Source organism: Coptis chinensis, chromosome 7, assembly GCF_015680905.1.
Source record: "Coptis chinensis isolate HL-2020 chromosome 7, ASM1568090v1, whole genome shotgun sequence".
In the NCBI taxonomy this organism is placed as follows: domain Eukaryota; kingdom Viridiplantae; phylum Streptophyta; class Magnoliopsida; order Ranunculales; family Ranunculaceae; genus Coptis; species Coptis chinensis.
In genome coordinates, this window is record NC_141462.1 from 42,495,180 (window position 1) to 42,517,018 (window position 21,839).

Below are 21,839 nucleotides of genomic sequence, written 5' to 3' on the forward strand. Positions count from 1 at the left end.
TCTCTGTTTGGCTTTTAGCCATGAATGAGCGATTGTATAATCTTCCACTATCATCGACCCCACAAATCCCACACTATTCCCATACCACCACAAAGATCGCAAAAGATTTCAATCTGAGAGAAAGATTTATTGCTTTGAGGCTTTAGCCGCCATTAATGACCCAAAGTAGGAGTTTCGACAGGTTTAATAGTTAAATTCAAAATCCGAATTTAAGAAAATTTAATAACACAATGGCACTAATTCCAATACGATAATGACAAAGATAAAACTAAAACAAGATAATGATGTAGGTAAACTACAAATCCGTGAAATAGCCAAATAGCTACTCAATTGCGAATACTCGACGAATCCTCCTAGCCCGATTCGTCAAGGCTCCCAATGCTCCAAAGAAAAACCTTCTCTCTGCTTCCATTTTTAATATATTATATTATCTTCCTAACCCTATTTTCTAGAAAAGTGTTTATATACTTGGGTCCAAAACCCAAGCCCAACACGCACTTCGGGCCCAAAACCAGCCCCACGATCCCGAAAGTCCAATCCGGAATTTAATTTTAAAATAAACAATTAAATTAATTAATTAAATAGAAAAAATACGTATAAAAACACGGGGTGTTATAGCAGCCCTAAATGAAACCAACCATGAAAGTGTCATGCTTTTGAGGTGTACGGAGACTAAATTCGGGTGCTTCGCATGTACCCACATCTATCAAAATACTATATAACTCTGCAGGCTTTCTCTTATACGGTCGTCTGTTTATGGACATGTTATATAGTGTCTTAATTGAGAATCTTATATAGTGTCTTTCACAACTTATATAGTGTTATATATAAGTGTATATTAAAAAGTTGTTAAAGGCACTATATAAACTGTTTCAAGACACTATATAAGATGCCCCATGAACATGTCCATTTAAGAGAAAGCCTGCATAACTGTGTATATATGTTGAAACATGTATCGAAACTAAACTCGAGTGTGCCCTCACTTTGGTCATAGCTAGGGTCTCATACTCTCATGTAGGTTTTTTTTTTTTTAATCAAGTGGAAATTTTATTGATAATAAATTTTACAAATAATTAAGACAAGCATGCAACAAGATGCGCATCAAGTCCTTAAAGTTTTATGTTGAAACATCTATCGAAACTAAACTCGAGTGCACTCTCACTTTGGTTGTAAGGTCTCATACTCTCATGTAGTTAGTTTTTTTTTTTTTTGTTTTTTTTGTTTTTTTGGTAAACCTGATTTTAAATGAGACCAGTAACTCTTTGATGCAAGCAGGGTTCGAGGGGGCCCATAACTCTGGTATCATCACCTAAAGATTTTACCAACTGCTAGTTGGGGGGTCTCATGTAGCCTTGTTCATCCATAGTCTAAAACTTCTATCATACTTGTTTTCTTTCGTTTCTTGAAAGGTCAACTAAATAATTGACCACCCTTTAGAAATGGAGTGAAACACACAATATGATAGAAATAGTAGAATCTATAGGTAAAGGAGGCTACATGAGACAAGTTCAACAAAGCCCACTAGTTGGTTTTGTATTCGTTATTGGCATAACCTTATATGGTGTCTTACTAGGCTTCCATATTGTCTTGTGGATGTGGATGCAACGAAATAGAATAATAAGATTCCACAATGAATTTGGCCTGCACTTTAACTCTAAACAAACATAGACTACTGAATACATCTAATATAAGTTATCTGAATATCAGGTTTTCTCTTAAACGAACATGTTCACAGGGCAGCTTATATAATGTCTTGAACATCATTTTCATTTACGCTTATTAACTTGTTCGTGGGCAGTTTATATATACTATATAAGCTTCTCAAGACACTATATAACATGTCCATTAACGGACATTCCGTTTAAGAGAAAGCCTAGTCTGAATAAAGAATAATCCATTTCATTTCAAAACAGCATTCATAAACACAAATTCCATTAACACATTCAAATCCAATAAAAGAATACATCTTAATTCAAAAGAAAATCAATCCATATCTTGTATGTTAACCAACTAGTGGTTCGTCTTGAGGATAGTGGCTTGGCCTAATGCTTAAGCAGAGACTGAGGTATTAGGGAGCAATTAGGCTTTCTTCACAATCAACTGGGAAAGAGAAACAAAAGAAATTTGTCAAAAATCAAATCAAGATATTATTTGTTCTTAGAATTGGTTAATTTGTAGTCAAGCAACTAAGATCTATTACTAGCTAAATTCAAGCATTTGCTTTATAAAGCTCCCTTCTATATCTTTCGGGATGATGAGGATGAATAGAAATGGTGATTTTGAGGTATAAGATGGTTATGAAAGCTTTGTTAGGTGATTGGTAGAGGTCTCTATTGATTGCAAGTGAAAAGACCTAAGAAACAAAAAAAAAAAAAAACTAAACTCTGCCACAGTTTATAGCCGTAGCAAAAAACTGCAAATCCCACGGACCAAAATTGTAGGAAAAACTGACTTTTCCCACGGCCCAAAATCGTAGGAAAAAATGACCTTTTGCCGACGGTCATGACTGTGGACGAACCATTACCACGCACAAAAAGCCACAATCGTGCGACGGTCCAAGTCTATGGGGAAAAAAGTTTTTCCCACGGTTTTGGTATGTGTTTTCTTATAGTGTTGCCGTATTATTTTGGTTGCAAATGAGTTGACTAAAACGACACTAAACTAGTTGGTTGTGATGTTCGTAGAGTATTGATATTTCAAGGGTGCTAGAAACCATCCTTGTAGAATCTCCTCAGTATGTGCCTAACATTTGTATTGGAAACTACGTTAAATCTCCTCAATACGTGACTGAAATTTGTACTTAATAATGGATTTCGCCGTTCATGAAATGGATGAAACAAAATTAGATAGAAATAGTGGAATCTATGGGTGAAGAAGGCTACATAATACAAGTCCAACAAAATCCATTACTTGGTACTGCATCCTAGAGCCTCTCCTGTGGGCGAAAACAGAGCTTCTCTTTCTTAATCTCTTCTCTGTCATCTAATCTACAGCGTGTAATCTATTAGCCGGCCTTTTTTTCTCACTTCTCACATAGGAAGCAGGAGAACCCCTGATCCTTGTTTCTTCACCTCACTTTATCAGCTTGGGAAAGCAACTATGGAATCTAGCGTGGAACAACACCAGGACACAGACATGCTTCTGGAAGGAAACAAGAGAATAGAGGAGATTCAGCAGAACATGTTTAATCTATTCTTCAGGAAGAAAGCACAAAGGGTGATTGAATTGGATTGCATAAATGGTCCGCACCAAGTAAATGGACCGCTTCACTCTTGTGGGTAAGATATATGGAGGGCACAAAATACGACTAGAAGATTTAAGTGCGCGAATGCATAGATTATGGCAAACAAAGTATGAAATCTGCTTGGAAATGGTGGATAGAGATCATATCCAAATTATGTTTGAAGAAGAAAAAGAACGATCACATGTACTGGAAAACGGGCCATGGAACATATATGGATACATCCTATCAATTAAGGAGTGGAGGGGAAGTCACCGGATGGAGGATTATAATTTTGATTTTGTTAAGTTTTGGGTACAAATCTGGGATCTTCCAAAGGTACGCATAAATCAGGCAAATGTACGGAAGATTGGCGCAGAACTTGGGGAAGTATGTGAAGTCGATCTATCATGCCCGCCAGAATTTAACCAGCCTGTTGCCAGAGTAAAGATAGAAATGGACATTAAAGAACGTCTAACAAAGGAGCGTAACATCAAATTGGAAACAGGGGGATACCGATAGTCGATTCAAGTATGAGAAGCTTGAAATCTTCGCTATACTGCTGCATCATAGGACACGACCAATATAACTGCCCGATTAGGGCACAATATAGATATGATATATCAAAAACGGAGGAACCCCAAAGAAAGCCATCAAACCTTTTTCTCATCCCATCCTAAAGCCCCACAATTCTTCAATGGCATAGCATTTACCGGGAAACAAAGGGTAGTCATAGTAGGAGAGCCGCAAGCTAAGAGTGGAAGAAATGCCCCGCCTCCGGCAATCGGAGGAAAAGCGGTACGGGCCGAGAGCTAGACAAGATAGATGGCATAATCGCCACGCCGAAAAAATTGAAGCTAATAGAGACAAAAACGGCCAATACTCAAGAAAAGAGCCGAGGAGGAAAACAGGACTGGAAATCACAACGCTAGCGCGACACGGTGGATGTTATTACAACGGATAGAATTCAAAGATTTCGGACCCCCACCTCCCCCTCAGATAGAAAGGATAGCTAGGCCCAAAGGACATGGGCCAGAGAAAGGCGAGATAGATTTGTTGGGGCCTGGGGAAAAAAGAGGCAGAGGCCAGCTGGTGGTGTTTGAAAGGCCACAAAATAAGATGGGTTACATTAACAAAACGAATGGTAGGGACATAAGAGCAACCGCTTTAAATAGGGAAGAAGGTGGGAGAGAGAATGCAACACAAGATAAGATCGAGACCGAGAATCAATGTGTCCAACTTGGAGCGCAATCTAGTCAAGTCAAGCATGATGAAGGTAGTAGGATACGCCGCCCTCAAAACCCACCACAACACCTACAATCAGCGAGTTCCAAGGAAAAGTTCAGCAAAACCAAGGAGATCCACCGAGAAAGAGGAGATATCCGCCGCGGCGCGGAGCAGAAAAGCGTAATTCTATTCCAAAGCAAAGCGACGCGTGGACGAGGTTTCAAGACAAAGGCATCTCGAGGAATAAAGCAAAAGAGGAGGCTACATATCAGTTTAAATGCGATCACAGAGCTGGAAGAGAAGGAAGAGGAGTCTAATGGAGTAAGAAATACTGGAAATAAAAGAAAAGGAAGTCTAGCAATAGAAATTTATCAACCCATGGTCGGGGGGGAAAGTATAAATGGCGGAGAAGGAGCATTCTAGAGGCGGTGAAGAGATCAAAAAGGGCAAAGTTACAAGCAGATCAAATGAGAAATAGAGGGGAAGGAGATAGACTCATCCCAATGGGAACGCCAATTGTTCCAATCTCCAGTGGTCGAAAGTGAATCCCAAAGTGAACGAGGGGGACTGAGGAGGAGAGCATGAATACCTCCTCGAGCGGAATACCGCAACAAATGAAGAAGATCCGAGTCGACTTCGGATGAGGAGGTGGATACATAAGATTCTGAAGAGATGAAGGAAGATTTGAGGTTCGAGGCTGGACTAGAATACCCAGATCAAGAAGTTGTTAATTATGAGGCCCAAGATATGGTCGGCCTAGAGGATCTAATGTGACGCGTTTGATGACCAACCAATACCTCCGGCTATGGATGATTCTACGGTGCTTTCGAAAGAGTCCGCATTACGTAAAAGCCAAAGATCGTAACACGATGGGAAGGCTCTAGTTGTGGAGGGAGCGACCCATAAGCAAGACTACTGAAGAAAGGGAAGTGAGGATAACATAAACGGTGGTCGTCCACTTTCTCCCTCGGGGCTCGCGGTGGTCGCCCCTCACGCCTCTGTCTCCATGACGATCCAAGCCCGAATTGCCGGGGATAGGTACCACCACGGGCGGTTCAACAACCAAAGGACCTGTTAGGGGAAGTTCAAGTTGATATAATGTGTTTTGTCCGAAACTAAAGCAAGTCAAGAAGGAATAAAGAAACCGAGTAAACAACCCAAGATGAGTGGGTCTTTTTTGTCGTTCCCGCGCTTAGGAAGGAGTGGAGGTCCGCGCCTTGTGGAGAGAAGGAGTTGATCTAGAAATTCTTGGAGCTTCACGACACCAAATTACAGGTAAAATTGTCAATTATTTCCATAAGGAGCCTTGGTTTTTTTCCTTTGTGTATGGGGAACCTATTGCACACAATAGGAATAAAGTGTGGAACGAGCTAAGGGGTTTAGCCCCTTTGATCCCAGGACCTTGGATCCTGTTTGGGGATTTTAATGCCATTGCTAGTCTAGATGAGAAAATAGGGGGAAGAAGTAAAATCACTAAAAGCATGGAGGAGTTCAATGGCCTAATTACTGATCTGGGGCTGGTGGATTTAGGGTTCAAGGGTCCTAAATACACTTGGAGCAACAATAGGAGGATTCAAGATCATATTTTGGAAAGGCTTGATCGAGCCTTGGCTACACCTGAGTGGCTTGCTTCTTTCCCTAATGCCCAGATCAGGACCTGGGCCAATGCTACCTCTGACCATATTTCTCTGTTTATAACCGGCAAATAAAGTTTGAAAAAGTCGCCTAGACCCTTTAAGTTTTTTGATATGTGGCTCAAAATGAGGGATGCTTGGCTGTTATCGAGAAAGCTTGGAACTCGATCTGCCGATATTCCCCGAGAACCTTTATTAATAGGATGAGGAGGACTAGGAAAGATCTCACCTTTGGAATAAGCATGTTTTTGGGAATATTTTCACTAATATAAAGGCTACCCAAGATAAGCTCAATTCGCTCGTCCAAGCCTTTCAAAGATAGGAACCCTATACCAAAGCTAAGAAGCTTAAAGAGGAGCTCCAGGATTGGTATATTAAAGAAGAAGACTTTTGGAAACAAAAGTCATCTAATACCGGCTTAAAGATGGTGGGAAAAATACAAAGTTCTTTCACTTATCCACCATATACGTAAGAAGGAAAAATAATATAGAAAAGATAAGGAATAATGAGGGGAATGGCAGAAGGAAGAACAGAGGTGGGAACCTCTTAATCAATACTTTAAGGAGATTTTCACCTCGATCAACCCGAAACAAATGAGGACATCCTTAATTTGTTTCAACCTTGTGTTACCCCTATCGAAAATGAAAGGCTCACCGCTATTCCTACTCGAGGAGATTTGGGTCACGTGGTCAAAAAGATGGGGAGCCTAAAGTCCCCCCGACTGATGGGTTCCAAGGCATTTTTTATCAGAAGTGCTGGGATACCATAGGGCCAACTGTGGTTGGTTTTGTTCAGGAATTCTTTAATCTGGGATCCCTGAACCCAGAGGTAAATGAAACCTTTATAGCTTTGATCCCTAAGGTTGCTAACCCAGACCATGCTTCTAAATTCAGGCCTATTAGTCTCAGTAACTTTGGGTACAAGATTATCTCCAAAATTCTTGCTAACGTGACGAAAAGGTCCGATTAACAATATCATATCCCCATTCCAAGGGGCTTTTATCAAGGGCAGAAGCATTGGGGATAATGTTGGCCTTGCTTGTGAGGTTTTTCACAACATGAAAAACATGAAATCTAAGAGAGAGGGTTGGATTGCTCTTAAGCTTGACATGGCCAAGGCCTATGACAGGGTGGAATGGGGCTTTGTTGACAAAATCTTTGAAAAACTTGGGTTCAATGAGAAATGGAGACATATGATATACCAATGTGTCTCTACTGTCTCATTCCAAGTCATGCTCAATGGGTCCCCTCTGGAGAAGTTCATCCCTGAAAGGGGAGTTAGGCAAGGGGACCCCATATCCCCATATTTGTTCATTTTGGTCTCGAAGCTTTATCTAGAATGGTGGCCAAAAATTTTGAACAAGAGGGCAGGTACATGGGATAAAATCAAAAGACACTCTCCCGCTCTCACTCATCCGCTATATGCAGATGACTTGATCCTCTTCACTAAAGCAAATGTGGTAGAGTGGTGGTAATCAAGAAAATTCGGATGATTACTTGTCTTTCAGTGGCAAAAAATAAATTATGAAAAGTCTAGTGTATTCTTCAAGAGGGAATGTCAACTATAGACATAAGATGAAACTCAAGAGGTTTTGGAAAATCGAAATTTCTCCAAAAGAGAAATATCCGGGAGTGCCTATTATGCTATCAAGGAAAAAGTCGAGGACTTTGACTACACCGGTAGACAAGATCCATACTAAGATAAAAAGGTGGAAAGCTAAGGTGTTATCCCAAGTGGGAGAACAACTCTTATCCAAGCAGTGGCTCAGACCATACCCCTATATGCTATGTCAACTTATCTGCTCCCTGTGGCTACTTGCAATAAGATAGACAGAGCATGTAGGGAATTCTGGTGGTCTGGGAAGGAACAAACAAAAAGTGTCCACACCAAAGGGTGGGACTCTATCTGTCAACCAAAACAAGTTGGAGGATTGGGGCTAAGGAAGGCCAGGGACATGAATATGGCTATCCTTGCAAAGCTTCCATGGAAGGCTGCCACAGATGTTTCTTCCTTATGGACAAGGACCTTGTTCAGCATATATGGGAAGAACTGGATTGGAGATGTAGACAAAACCCCTGACAAAGCCTCCTACTTTTGGAAAGGCATACACAAAGCCTTCAATGCCATTAGTGGGGGCTTAATATGGGGGATTGGGAATGGGGAAACAACTTCTCTGCTCAAAGACCCATGGCTAAAATGTAAGAATAAACCAGTAACCCTGGAAGAATTGGGGGTGGAAAACCCTAGTTTGCAGAACAAGGTGGTCTCTGAGCTGTTCCTAAGTGATAAAAGTGGGTGGGATGAGACTAAGATAAGGAATCATTTTGATTCTTACTTGAGCAACCACATCCTGTCTATCAAAGTTAGACCTGAGCAAGCTTTGGCTGACAAGATGAAGTGGAATGGGGACAAGTTTGGGCACCTAACTGCTAAATCAGCATATAGGTTCCTTAAACCTGAGGATGGGTTGGGACAAAGCTCTAGCTGCAACCCCCACTCCCTCACCCAGGTGTGGAAATCCCCACTACCAACTTTTATTCAGATGTTCCTATGGAAGCTATACATGCATATGCTTCCAATGGGAGACATTCTGGCAGAAAGAAAGATAAAAGGGGATTTATCATGTCCTTTTTGCTTAAGGGAGCTGGAAACAGCTGAGCATCTTTTCTTCACTTGTGAATGGACAAGAACTGCGGTGGTGCGCCTCTATTCTAGGGCTAAGGACAACACAAAGATCTTCCTCTAAGACGAGATTGGATAATGATGATCTTGTGGAGCTGATAAAGAAGGCAAAAGATCAAGCTACCGGGATTTGGGATACACATGGCTTTTATTCTATATCACATATGGAATCTTTAAATGAGCTCAAATTTGAGAACAGAAAGCCAACAGAGAAAGAATTCTCGTGGAAAAAAGAAACAAAGCGCGGACAAAGAGCTACCGTGCCTTCGAGAGAAGAACATCTCACCCCTAACCTTAGCTCGGATAAACTTGAACATAGCTTTGAGGATCTTTTTTTTCCCATTATTCCAAATGATAGTATTATAATAAGCTTTGATGCATCTTTTCACGTGGAATTGGGATGGGGCGGAGTGAAGCAAGAGACGATGAAGGAAGCGATGCCAGGCAATTTGGCCGAAGATTTAGAGCTACAGAGGGAGCGGTGATCCGAAATGGAAGGAACCGGTTGAAGCGGCGGTTTTGCTGGCAAGGAAGCTTGGGAAGCCACATTTTGTGTGTATAGGCGATAACCAAGAGGTGATCAGATCACTACAAGGGCATCTATGTCGATGGGAATGGGAAACCATGACAAACCATATTACCTCGCTAGTACCTGTTAGTAGCTCTGTAGAGTTTAAATGGATTAGTCGAACTTTCAATGGGGATGCAGATTCCCTAGCTGCTTGGGCCTATCAGCAGCTAGGTAACTCTGATCTTCCAAATTGTATGGTTGATACAAATTGTGTTCCTTTATGGGTGTGAGGGTGGGTTGTTTAAGATTGATATATATAAAATAGTATGATTTGCACCAAAAAAAAAAAAAAAAAGTTTCTATACTATCTTGTCAATGTAATATTCTTATCCACATGCAATATCTACAGTGACATTATATAGACTTTTCGACCATTAATTACTGATATACAGTTCTACTGTTGTTTTATGATTCTACAATAAAATGTGGGCGGTAGTTTCATCCATTGCAACATCATTGCATATGAGATTATAACCATCATTGCTTATGAAATCTAAGCCAGATGGATTCAAACCATCAACCTCTCAACTAGTGAGCGCTCTTTCCATTTTGAGCTTATGGATCCACTGATAGCAAATACAATGACACAAATATTCAATTTCATAAAGTAAAAAAATACCATCCAAATTCATAGTCGGGGGACTAGCCAATCATGTGGAGACAACCACTTCTTTCTTCTCTCTTCTGGGGAAAGACCAAGTCAATATAAACTTCTTATACATGAAAACACTACTAAAAAACAATACAAGGTCCATACATGAGTGCAGGAGGAATTCTCTTAAATGGATATATCCATTGGCGGACATGTTCTTCGAAAGCTTATATAGTGTCATCGGAAGCTTATATGGTGTCATCCGTTAAACGAGTTAATAAGCCATAAATTAAAAGTTTTGAACGACACTATATAAGCGTTCCAAGACACTATATAAGCATTCCAGGAACATGCTCGTCAGTGGACATGTCCGTTTAAGAGAAGGCACGTGCATGAGTGCATGACCTTATAAGATACTTACTGCCCTGATAATATGAGAAATAACATTTGGAAGACATATACTCAGGCTTTCTCTTAAACGGATTGTCCGTTTATTGGCATGTTATATAGTGTCTTGAGCAGCTTATATAGCGTCTTGCACAGCTTATATAGTGTCATATATAAGCTGCCTACGAACAAGTTAATAAGCGTAAATTAAAAAGTTGTTAAAGACACTATATATAAGTTGTTCAAGACACTATATAAGCTGTTCCACGAACATGTCCGTTTAAGAGAAAGCTTATATATATATATAGAATGGTTCGCTCTTGAATTTATAGATATAACATCTAAGAAGTTGAAACAAAATCAAACAATACAAGCATTTCAACCTTTTTCAAGATGTTTCTCATTCCCCATCCAAAGCCCTCTCGAATTCTTGGGAAACTTTGAATACAGAATAACACTAACAAAGCACTCTCATTCTATAAACAATAAGAACATTGATAAGTATGAGACCTTCCCTGATGATCTTTGATTCAAAGCTTCATATTTAACCCTAGTTCAGATTCATCTAGATAACCACTTGTGTAACTCACTCTGTCAAAACAGATTGTATTACAAACCATCTGGAATAGGAAGACAAAAAATCATAAAGTATTGCTTTGCCTTATGCTACCATGCATCTTCACTAAAAAGGAGCACCAAATTAAATTCACCGCCATAACAAAAAAAAAACTCGATCATTTGTAGAGTGGAAATGAAATATTGTTGCAAGTGCTACTAGTATATATTTACCTCTTGAAATAGATGTTGTAGGCACAAGTTATCCCTTGATTGCCTGCAGGTTTCTAAAAGAGATGACTTCCAGTTGTCACCTAATAAACATGAAGCATATGGCAGAGTTTTCAAAAGGCAACTAGAGATGATCTAAAGAAAACAAAAATTACAAAGGAATGTACCGAAACCATCAAGAATCAGTGATAAAAAAAAGAGACAAGTAAATTAAAGAACGGCCATTAAAATTGGAGAATACCACAGTAAGCAAGAAAACTTGGCGCACCTTTCTTGTCTTAAGGTTTGTCTACATGCATTGCCTCACATGTGTAAAAACCTATGTACAAATCAGCTGCTATAGAATCTGATCCAAAAACAAACTACTTTAGAATAATAAATTCTATTAACCCCGAGTAATCAAACAATCTTCCTCTTCTAGGTGGAGCTCAGAAACATCAGGAAAGAATTACAACCTATACACACTATGTACTGATATTGCCATTCAAGTGGCAGTACATCAAATACTAAGTAGTCTAGATAACATTCCAAGAATAAGAAACATATGTAACAAGCTTTAATAGTGCAACACATGTAAAGAATATATTCATGTAAAGTTTAGCCACACTTAAAAGTTCCCATTTGAATAAGTGAAAACAATTAGAAGAATAAACCTTCAATTTCAATTAATCAGTACATGATACGCTGTAGCATTACTGAGGACCAAACAACCAACGTTTAGGATATATGGCAAGCGAGTAAAAAGGTTCTAAGGACCAAACATTTCACTTATGACCCCTTATGTTTGCATGGCTACACTCTAACACCCATACCGAGAAACACATCCACACCCACATCCACAGACAAACATGCACACTCACACACAGACACACAACTAAATGATAGCATTATAGCTTATGAAAAGCTTGAAATCAGGCCCGTCAGACGACCTTGTAGCAGCTACAAGGTACATCTTCTAAAATTAAACTAAAATGTTAGAAACATAGAACTCCAGACTTCATTTAAATCCTTTATATCTAAACTACTTCCATTGAAACATGGATACAATTCTTTGTTGCACAAGGCCATATGAAAGTTATACAACAAAAGAAAAGAAAATAGTTTTAAATAAAAGAATTTCATACCCATGAAAATATGTGAGCTTTGTCGTTGATTCAATGATGTGTAGACATAAAGGATTAATAAGATATATAGTGGATGATTAACACTAATTAATTGCGAAGTGCCCAATGTTCACTCATGATTAGATAGGCATTGATGCAAAATTTGTAGTTCTTAAAAAAATTATATCATTAGCATCTCTAATCTGTAGAGAGAGGACTGAAATTCCAGAGATGGGAAGTGTACCTACGCTTATCTTAAAGAAATTAAACACCGATAAAAATCAATTCTAGTTCAAGTTAGATGGATTCACTAAATCGTCTTCAACACCTATACAAATAAAACGAAATGCAACATTCAAAACAAAACTTCAATATTAAACTCAAGGCAAATTAAAATCAGTTAACATAACCTATATCAAACCAAAATGACAAACCTGTTGATTAATAGTTCTTTCTACTGATTCAAAAGCTTTCATGGTTTGAGACAATTAATCCAACGTTGCAGATCCCTCTCCCCCTTTTGTGGCTCACAAAATAACTTCCTAAATATAAACAAAAGAAAATTTCTTAAAAATGGGAAAAAAAAAAAAAAAAATCTAAAATCCAATCAATTGAGGAAACAGAGCAGTAGAGGAGGGTTAAACAGACAGAGAAGTTCACTTTTTTTGTCGCAGCTTCAATGAATCTTACAAATTTATTTGATTCGAAGGTGCTCCATTATATTCTTAGATTAGTTGGAGCACGTGGAAGAGGGAGAAGAAGATGAAGTTTTCTTTCTGTAAAAAAAGTACAGAAAAATAGTTGAGAGAGAAGAAGATGGGTTATCTGTCGGAAGAAGTACAAATGGTCAAGAAAGTAATTTGCGTTTGAAAAAGGGTAAAACGGTATTAACCAGAAGGTAGAAAAAGAGCAGGGTAGGAAATTCACATTTTCTGGCTTATATCATCAAGTGGGTCAGACGTCCTGTTTTGAAATAAAACATGGGTCAACTTTCACGCCCTATAGTATGTTCGCTAATTTGGGGTCCGATTCGTGTATTTGCCGCTCTATACTACACAGTTGACTGCCAGTCCCACTATCTCTCCCAAAGACTCAAACTCCAACATGCAAAACTATCATCAGCACCCATTTCTTCACATTCCAATCCAACACACCATAACTTCAATACTGAGGAATACGAAGAGTTGATCTCTGGAGATTAAGGGAAGCATGGATTTCTAGAGAGTAGAGAGATTGTCAGCATTAATTGTGTAAGGGCAAAACAGGTATGGATTTTAATTCAGCGGCTCAATTAAGAATTCAAACTTTTGCCACTGTTATCCTCTGAAGCATTCAGAGGCCTTCTAGAGAAAACAATATCTGCAATTTTAAGTTATTTGAAGATGAATAGCTCAAAGTCATCTAATAAGCGTTGAGTTGACAGACTTAGTGCTTTGCCAGATGCACTAGTCCACCACATTCTCTCTTTCTTGGACATGAAAGTCGTTGTTCAAACTAGCCTTCTCTCAAAAGATGGAGGCATTTGTGGAAATCGGTTCCCAGTCTGAACTTCCATCTTGATTTCCTCCCTAGAAAAGGGAGGTAAAATAAATTAATCCACTTCATGAATTTTTTGGATCGTGTTTTGATGCTTAGTGATTCTAATGTAGACACGTTTAATCTCAACAGCCGTGAGGCTCTTGATGGAAATCATATTTCAACATGGATAATTGGGGCAGTAGGGCGACATGCTGAGAAACTTATTGTAGAGTCAGAACCTAATGAACCTCTTGAATTGCCATACAACCTATTTACTTCAAATATTAAGGAAATGAAGCTCACTTTTTATCGAAAAACGCAGTTGCCAAATTCCATGTCTACAGCTGCGCGGATTCAAAGTTTGTATTTGTACAGAGTTCAACTTCCAAATGTGAATTCCAATGGAGAGCTTGTGTTGAGTTGCTTGGTCTTGGAAAATTTGGTCATGAACGAATGTAATCTTAAACATATTAAGGTCCTCACTGTATCTGCTCCTCTGCGTGAGAATTTGGAACTGATCTATTTGCGAACTAATAAAAATGGTTCTTTTAAATTTAGCACCTGTAACCCAAATCTTAAATCATTCAGGTATGTGAGTACCGTGTATATGGATTGTTGTTTGGAGAACCTATCCTCTTTCGTTAGTGCGAACATTGATATAAAAACGGATGGATACAACGACCGAATGGGGAAAGAAGAGTGTGCCAAGTTTTTTATTAAAGTCCTGGGTGGGATTTTTAATGCGCATTCTCTAATGCGCGCTGAATACTTTATCTATTGAGGTATGTATGTTTTCTGCTATTTAGTTTTCATTATAATTTTGTTTTCCATGTCGTAGCTTTTTGGCATTGGCTGAGATTTGGTTGAGGAGAAAACAAGAGCATTCTCCTAACACGGGAATCAATATTGATTGTGCATGTTTATTTGTAAAGATTTCCCTGTAAACTTGAGTTAGATTATAGAGGTTTTGAATAAAAGTGTGTTTGTTGTTGTGTAGTTAGTACTTAGTAGGTGTTTCCACTCTAAAAAGGACGCAAATTAGGAGAAAAATCTGCTACCATTTCCAAACTGAATTTTTTACTTGTATTTTCAACACCTATATAACCTTGGAACATCCCTGTTCTTTTTCAAATCCATTCTCTCAAGTTTGCATGGAAATTTTTGCATGCAAACAAGCACATCCATTATGTACAACCTATTTACATGAGCTCCCAATTTGACGGTTTATTCTTTGTTATTCAAAGAGTTTATTATCATACCCCAATCCAAAAGACGTTGTGCAAAATGGATGTTAAAAATCATTTTTTTTTAAAACTTGGCAAATCCTATGTGTTTGACTGTTTGGTGCGAACAAAGAGTTTGTGAAAAATGATTCCTTTTCTCCCTCCATTCTGTTAAAGATATGTGTTTCAGTTGGATAGAGTGGGATCATCGTCATCATCATAATCATCATTCTTATTGTTATTGTTGAACGGCTAGGAAAGTTTGTAAAGATTAAGAAAAGAAAAATAGAGTTTAGCACTTTGTCATAGTGTGTGTGTGTGTGTTTGTTTTTTTTGGATTGGCAAGTCTGTAACTCTTTGATGCTGGCGGGGTTCGATCTCCAGACCTTTGGTATCATCGCCCAAAGGTTTTACCGACTTTTATTTTGGTGAACCTTGCAATCAAGAAATACCTATAAGCTTAATGTTGAAAACACTCTGCGGTGCGCAACATATGCTTAAGAATGCAGATTAATTGTTTCTGACCATTCTAGTTGTTTATTTTCAGTTTTATTATTCAGTTCCTTTTAGTTCGTTTTTTGTTAGTCATACAATTGGTTGTCAATAGCATGTAAATATTCTAATCTAGCAATGATGTTGAAGTCTCTTTCATCAACAAGTATACGCTTGCGTACTGATCATATTTACTTATTATTGGCCTTCTTTTGTCCCCTTTTCTGTTGTAAGATCTTAACAGATTTTCCAGAACTTTCTGGAAGGCTTCCCGACTTTCATAATCTAAGATACATGGTGTTGAGTGATTGGTTTAGTGGTTCTTATATCCATGCAGCAGTTAATTTCCTCGGGAGATTCCCCCACATAGAAACTCTTGCCTGGGAACGACTTGATCAGGTATTAACCATGATTGGAGTATATTGTTTTAAAAGAAATGTATATCTCCGCTAATATCGTATATTTCTTTTTGTGTTACCAGGTTGAGGTACATGTACATCCTTAGTTGAGTTAGTTATTAACAATTGAGCGCTATTTCATGTCTTTTTTTTCATCTTAATAGATTGACATGAATCCAGAAACGGAAGAAGAATATTGGATAGACAACATGCCATTGCAGAGCATATTTGATTATGTGAAAATCTTTGAGATTGGAGAACTAAGAATGTGTACGGATGCCCTATCATTTCTGGAGGTTTTGCTTAAGAGAGCCATAGTTTTGAAGAAACTGATTATCAAAAGGGTAACTAGAAAAAGATATGGCATGGACGTGGAAGAATTCAAAAGGAAGCTGGTAGAGCTCCCGTGAGCCTCTTCAGGTGTCTCATTTTTGCTTTTTGGGGAATAAAACTGCCTCACTTGAAAAATGGAAACCCCTGCTTCAAGCCTGATTGCGCGCTACATGTAAATGAAGTTACATTAAGGTGTAGATTATACATTGAGATACTCCCTTCTGTTATGGTTGTTGAGCAGTGTTTTCTCTGCCCAACTAGGTGATTTCGTTTTTTTTTTCAGATCAGTTTAGAAATACTGTCAGATGTAGCTTGGTGGTCATATATTGTAGAGTTTGTCATAACACTCGCCGTGACAAAAATTGTGTATGTCTTCTATTTAGCACTTTCTGTTCTTAGTTTGTCTTGGTCTGAAGACTACCCATTTATTGCCGACCTCAGTAAGTTGATTTGTTTTCGTGTTTTGTCTTTTTAAGGTTTTGAAAGAATGCTTAGTTTCGTGTTCCTCAAGCGAAACTGATTTTGGCCATTTAGAAGACTATATTTTCCGACAAGTACATTTGAAATGTCCAGCGAGGTTTATTTGCTTAAAGTTCTTTTCTATTCTGCTGAGAAGGTAAAAATTGTAATGCTCCTTTTACTTTTTGTCTTATGATTATGGGGGTGGAAACACCAACCCAGATCCCCAGTTTTACTTGGAATGCTTGGGTAATTATCCAAATCCGCATGGGAATCAAGAAACAACCTATAAGAAGTGTTGCTGGATTCCCAACATTAGAACGATTTGGGTGGGATATGGCTGGATTCCCAAGATGTGTGACTGCTGTAGGAAGTTCGGTCATAAGACTGCAGGGTGTTTGAGGAAAGGTAACATAGGGGAGAATGATCGACAGAAGGAGGTGATGGAGGACATTTCGGTCACTATTCCTGAGAGTAGCACGCTAAGGACTGAAACAGGGGTAGAGATCACAAGTGTTGCTGAAGATGCAGCAAGGCAAAACCCAGACGCCCTAGCTGCAGATAGAGCGGAGTTGTCAAATAGCAACGCCAGTGAGGAAGGAGAAATACGAAACCCAGATAGTGGATCTGAGACTGAACAAAGCGTTGTGATGCTGCCAGTGATAGAGGAGGTGGTGAAAATCGAGGTCGTCTGAGACAGAAACAGAAGAGGGCTAAGCTAAGCGAGGGATATCTATGAGCACAGAGGCAGTTGAACATGGTGAAGCAGTAAAAGAGACTGAGCTTAGTGGGGTTTTGAATAGGGATAGCAGATATGAGGATTGTGAGATGGATCAGGGAGTTCAGACAAGGGCAGAATATGAAAATGAGCAAGTTCTGAGAGATACGATGTCGGCAAGTGGTATAGAAAATGAACAGGAGCAGTTTAGAGTGGTAACATATGACAACAGGGTGGTTAATTCAGAGATGGAAGTGGGGGATTTTGACAATGCCTTAGTGCCTTATGAGGAGACCTCACAAGGTATTGAAATAGTTACAGGGTTTAACCCTTTGATGTGCTATGAGGAGGAGCAGGATGAATTCAATAAATTCAGTGAAAGCACAAGGCTGGGGGAGCTGTCTGACGAAGTAGTATCTGAAGAAGAAACGGAATACTTCAAAGATAGAAATCTGATTCCATTGTCTGCAGAACCTCAAACGCCTGCTCAAGGTGGAGTTGTGACTCGCAGCCAAGGTAAACAAACCCAATCAGCCAGTGGAAAAAAACAGCAAGGAAGTAAAAAGAGGGGGAGACCCAAGGGAACAAAGAACAAAAAAAATCATCACTAATGATAGGTCCGATCTGTGTATGGAATGTGAGAGGAGCGAATGATCTTTTGAAAGCAAAGGAAATAAATAAGGTGAGAGTTGAAAAGAAGTTATGTATGTTTGGGATTCTCGAAACAAAAGTGAAAAAGGAGAAGTATGATGGAATAAGAAGCATTTGCTGTCCTACATGGGAGCATGAAAACAATTATGAGAAAGTTGGGTCGCGAGAATCGGGTATCTTTGGGATCCTTTTGTGGTGAAGGTAAAGAAGATAGACATGATCGAAAGCAATTCATTCATTGCGGGGGTTGAATTCTACCAAAGGCGGAAGAGTTTTTCCTTACAGTGGTGTATGCGAGCAATTCTTTTCAGGAGAGGTTAGATTTGTGGCAAGATGTGATTAGGCTACAGAGCTCAATCACAAAACCTTGGTGTGTAGCGGGGGATTTTAATAACATCAGAACAGCGAATGAAAGAACAGGGGTCACACCTATGCATCCTAAAGAAGCCCAGGACTTTATTCTTTGTCTTCAGAATGCCGGGTTAACTGATATCAATGCTAGTGGATTCTTTTACACTTGGTGGAATAAATTTGTGGGTGCGGCTAGCATTATGTCAAGAATAGATAGATGTCTAGTAAATAGTTTGTGGATGCAAAAATATCCTAATTCAGGGGCTGAATTCCTACCTCAGGGAGTTTCCGACCACTCCCCTATGCTGCTCACATGGAATGACTTTAGCCGGTCCCCGACTCCTTTTAGATTTTGCAACTTTTGGGTTTATCAACCGGAGTTTAAAAATATTCTAGAAGAAGTTTGGGGTACACGTATATATGCTAATCCCATGTATGTTCTAATCCACAAACTCAAGATGCTAAAGGAGAAAATCAGACCTTGGGCTAGGAGAAACTTCTCAAATTTACATGAGAGAGTTATAACCGCAAGGCAGCAGTTAAGTGATGCACAGATCCACCTACAGAATAATCCATCGGATGTGGGGCTGGGATGGTGTGAAAAACAGGCAATGCAGAGATATATTGATCTTGCAAGAGCGGAAGCAATAGATTTGGACCAGAAGGCTGAAGCTCAATGGATGACAAAAGGGGATAGGTGTTCGAGTTTTTTCTTTAACTCATTGAAAGAAAAGGCAGCCAGGAAGGGTATATGGGCAATAGCGAATGATAAGGGTGAAACAGTGCATGGACAGGCAGAAATTACACAGAGCATAGTGAAGTACTTCACGCAGCAGATGGGTATTGCAGCGCCACCGGTGAGTGAAAGCGACTTTTTCACGGAACTGAATGTCAGAGATAGTGTTGACTCAGGTATGAGAACGATGTTGGATGCTGAGGTGAGTGACACAGAGATCAGGGAATCCTTGTTTGAGATGGATGACAATAAGGTGCCAGGTCCAGATAGGTATAACCCATTCTTTTTCAAATTTTGTTGGGATACAGTAGGGGTGGATGTTGTGAATGCCATAAAAAATGTCTTTAGAACAAACAAAATGCCCCGGGGAACAAATGCTACATTTCTATGTCTGATTCCAAAAGTGGCTTCGCCAGCTAAAGTGGAAGATTTCAGGCCGATCGCTCTGTGTAACACGATTTACAAATGTGTCTCAAAAGTCATCACCAACAGATTGAAGAGGGTGATACCAGAGCTAGTACACGACAATCACCGTTCATCGGGGAGATCTATACTGAGGATAACATCCTTTTATCCCATGAAGTTTTAAGAGGATATGATAGAAAACATGGAACTCCAAGATGCTCTATAAAACTGGACATAAGGAAGGCCTACGATATGGTGAGTTGGCAGGCCATCTTGAACATGATGGATAGATTTCGGTTCCGCCCAAGCTGAAAAAATGGATTCATTATGCATTAGCACACCTTCTTATTCGTCCTCATAAATGGAGCTGAAGGTTTTTCCCGGAGGTAGAAGGTTAAGGCGGGGGAGATCCCCTATCTCCATATTTGTTTGTGCTAATAATGGAAGTTCTTGGCTGCCTAATCAGAGAGAGTGTGGAAAATAAGCGGATCCAATTCCATTCTAAATGCAAAAGGAGTCAACTCACGCATCTGGCTTTTGCGGATGATGTACTTATCTTCTGTAAAGGGGAAGTGGATTCCATATATGCACTCAGACAATGTTTGGGGTACTTTTTAGCACTCTTGGGCTACGATAAATTCCTTGAAGACCACTATCATGACTGGTGCTATGAGACAACAGGATAGTTTGGCTTTGGCTCGGATTCTAGGTATTGAACTCGTCTCCCCTCCAGTGAGATACCTAGGACTTCCTCTCATATATCGCTAGACTTGGAATCGAGAATGTCAACCAGCGATAGATAAGGTCACAAGCGAGAATCAAGGATTGGAAAGCAAAACCGCTATCTCATGCGGTAGATTGTAACTCATACTATCGATTGCTTGGCTCACTACATGTTTATTGGGCTTCAACATTCATTCATTACGCCAAAAACAGTTCTTGAACAAGTTGAAAAAGTTTGTCGCGACCTTTACGTGGAGTGGTACCGATACAAAGAGATGTGTGCACCAAGCGAGCGAAGAACCACATGCAAGACAAAGGAAGAAGGGGTCCGGGGATCATGAATATGGAAGTATGGAACAAAGGAGCCTCTTGTGGTTTGGTCTTCAAAGTAGCGCGAAGGAAAGTAGCATCTGGGTTATTTGGGTATGGAAGAACCTTTTGGCCCATAAATACTTGTGGACGATGTGATCCATAAGGCTGCTCATGGTCATGGCGGAACATTTTACAGAAAGCGTAAAAAAAGAAGCGAGAGAGCTCATTCATTACTTCGATCACTAATGGTAGAGATACATTAGTATGGCACGATCTATGGTGTCATAGTAGCCCCTCTTTTGTTCAATGCGCAGCGACGATTCTTTGAAATACAGCTCCCACTAAATGCCACAGTGGATCAACTCTTACCGAAGGTGATTGGAACGAAGTGGTACGAATATCAATGTAATAGACTACGAGAGGATATCTTGAGTACACGAATCAACAAGCATCTAGTTCAAGATCGAAAGTGGTGTGGAAACCTCATCGAGTGGGAAATTCACGCCGAGAAGTGCATATGAAGCCCCGAGGGTAAAAGATGTAAAAGTTAGATGGCAGAGACTTGTGTGGGGCGGATGGGTTATCCCAAGACACTCCTTTACGACGGCAAATTTGTTTTCTAATAGCTTATCAACGCAAAGATAGGCTGGTGCACAAAAATCCTCAATTCCTCCCATCGCCGCTTGTGCAACCAAAGTCGAGAATATTCAAATCATCTCTTCTTTGAATCGCGATATATTCATGGAGAGATCTTTGATGGTATAAAATCAGTCCCGGGCACAATAACGGATGTTAGAAGTTCAAATAGGGAGTGGTCATCGCTGCTGAGGTTATGTAGAGGATCCAGCTTCGTGGCAAATACTTATAAGGTCTATATATGTGCGGCAGTTGATGGGATATGGAAAGAAAGGAATGGGAGAAGGTTCAAGAGTAGGGAGAGACCAGCGAAAATAGTCCTGAGGAAAATCAGCAGAGAAACAAAGAGGTATGTTCAGACGCAAGCAGCTGAGATTGAAGATTTGCTGGAAGCTAGACAGCTTTGCTAGGCATTAGGAATTCGGGTAAAGTTCAGAGAAAGGAAGAGGCGAGAGTGCAAGTGGCTTCCTCCGGAGGAAGGCAGGGTAAAGCTAAACGCAGATGGTGCTTTGACGGCGGAGGGGTCCGGCCATGGAGGTATAATCAGGAACAGTCAAGGAGAGGTGGTAGCAGCCTATACGGGAAGCGGTGATGTACAAGCTGTTCTCTATTAGGAGCTGAAAGCAATCGCGATTGGACTCGAGCTATGCACTGAATTAGGATATAAAAAGGTGGAAGTTGA

The 21,839-nt window shown here is 39.7% G+C and overlaps 2 long non-coding RNA genes across 6 annotated transcripts; one reads left to right on the forward strand and one right to left on the reverse strand.

The window, feature by feature from the left end:
* Positions 1-1,879: 1,879 nt before the first annotated feature.
* Positions 1,880-13,038, reverse strand: LOC147487605 (uncharacterized). Of its 3 annotated transcripts, none has more exons than XR_015202032.1 (7): positions 12,863-13,029; positions 12,637-12,744; positions 11,368-11,445; positions 11,103-11,182; positions 10,697-10,904; positions 9,954-10,015; positions 1,880-2,100 (listed from the first exon to the last, which is right to left on the reverse strand). It is a non-coding gene; the product is annotated as an uncharacterized LOC147487605 (long non-coding RNA). The 3 variants fall into 3 exon arrangements; XR_015202031.1 differs by having other exon boundaries at positions 9,954-10,018; XR_015202030.1 differs by lacking the exons at positions 1,880-2,100; positions 9,954-10,015 and having other exon boundaries at positions 10,606-10,904; positions 12,863-13,038.
* A 200-nt stretch (positions 13,039-13,238) lies between these two features.
* Positions 13,239-16,537, forward strand: LOC147487606 (uncharacterized). Of its 3 annotated transcripts, none has more exons than XR_015202034.1 (4): positions 13,239-13,467; positions 13,871-14,502; positions 15,670-15,834; positions 15,998-16,537. It is a non-coding gene; the product is annotated as an uncharacterized LOC147487606 (long non-coding RNA). The 3 variants fall into 3 exon arrangements; XR_015202035.1 differs by having other exon boundaries at positions 14,309-14,502; XR_015202033.1 differs by having other exon boundaries at positions 13,239-14,502.
* Positions 16,538-21,839: the final 5,302 nt, after the last annotated feature.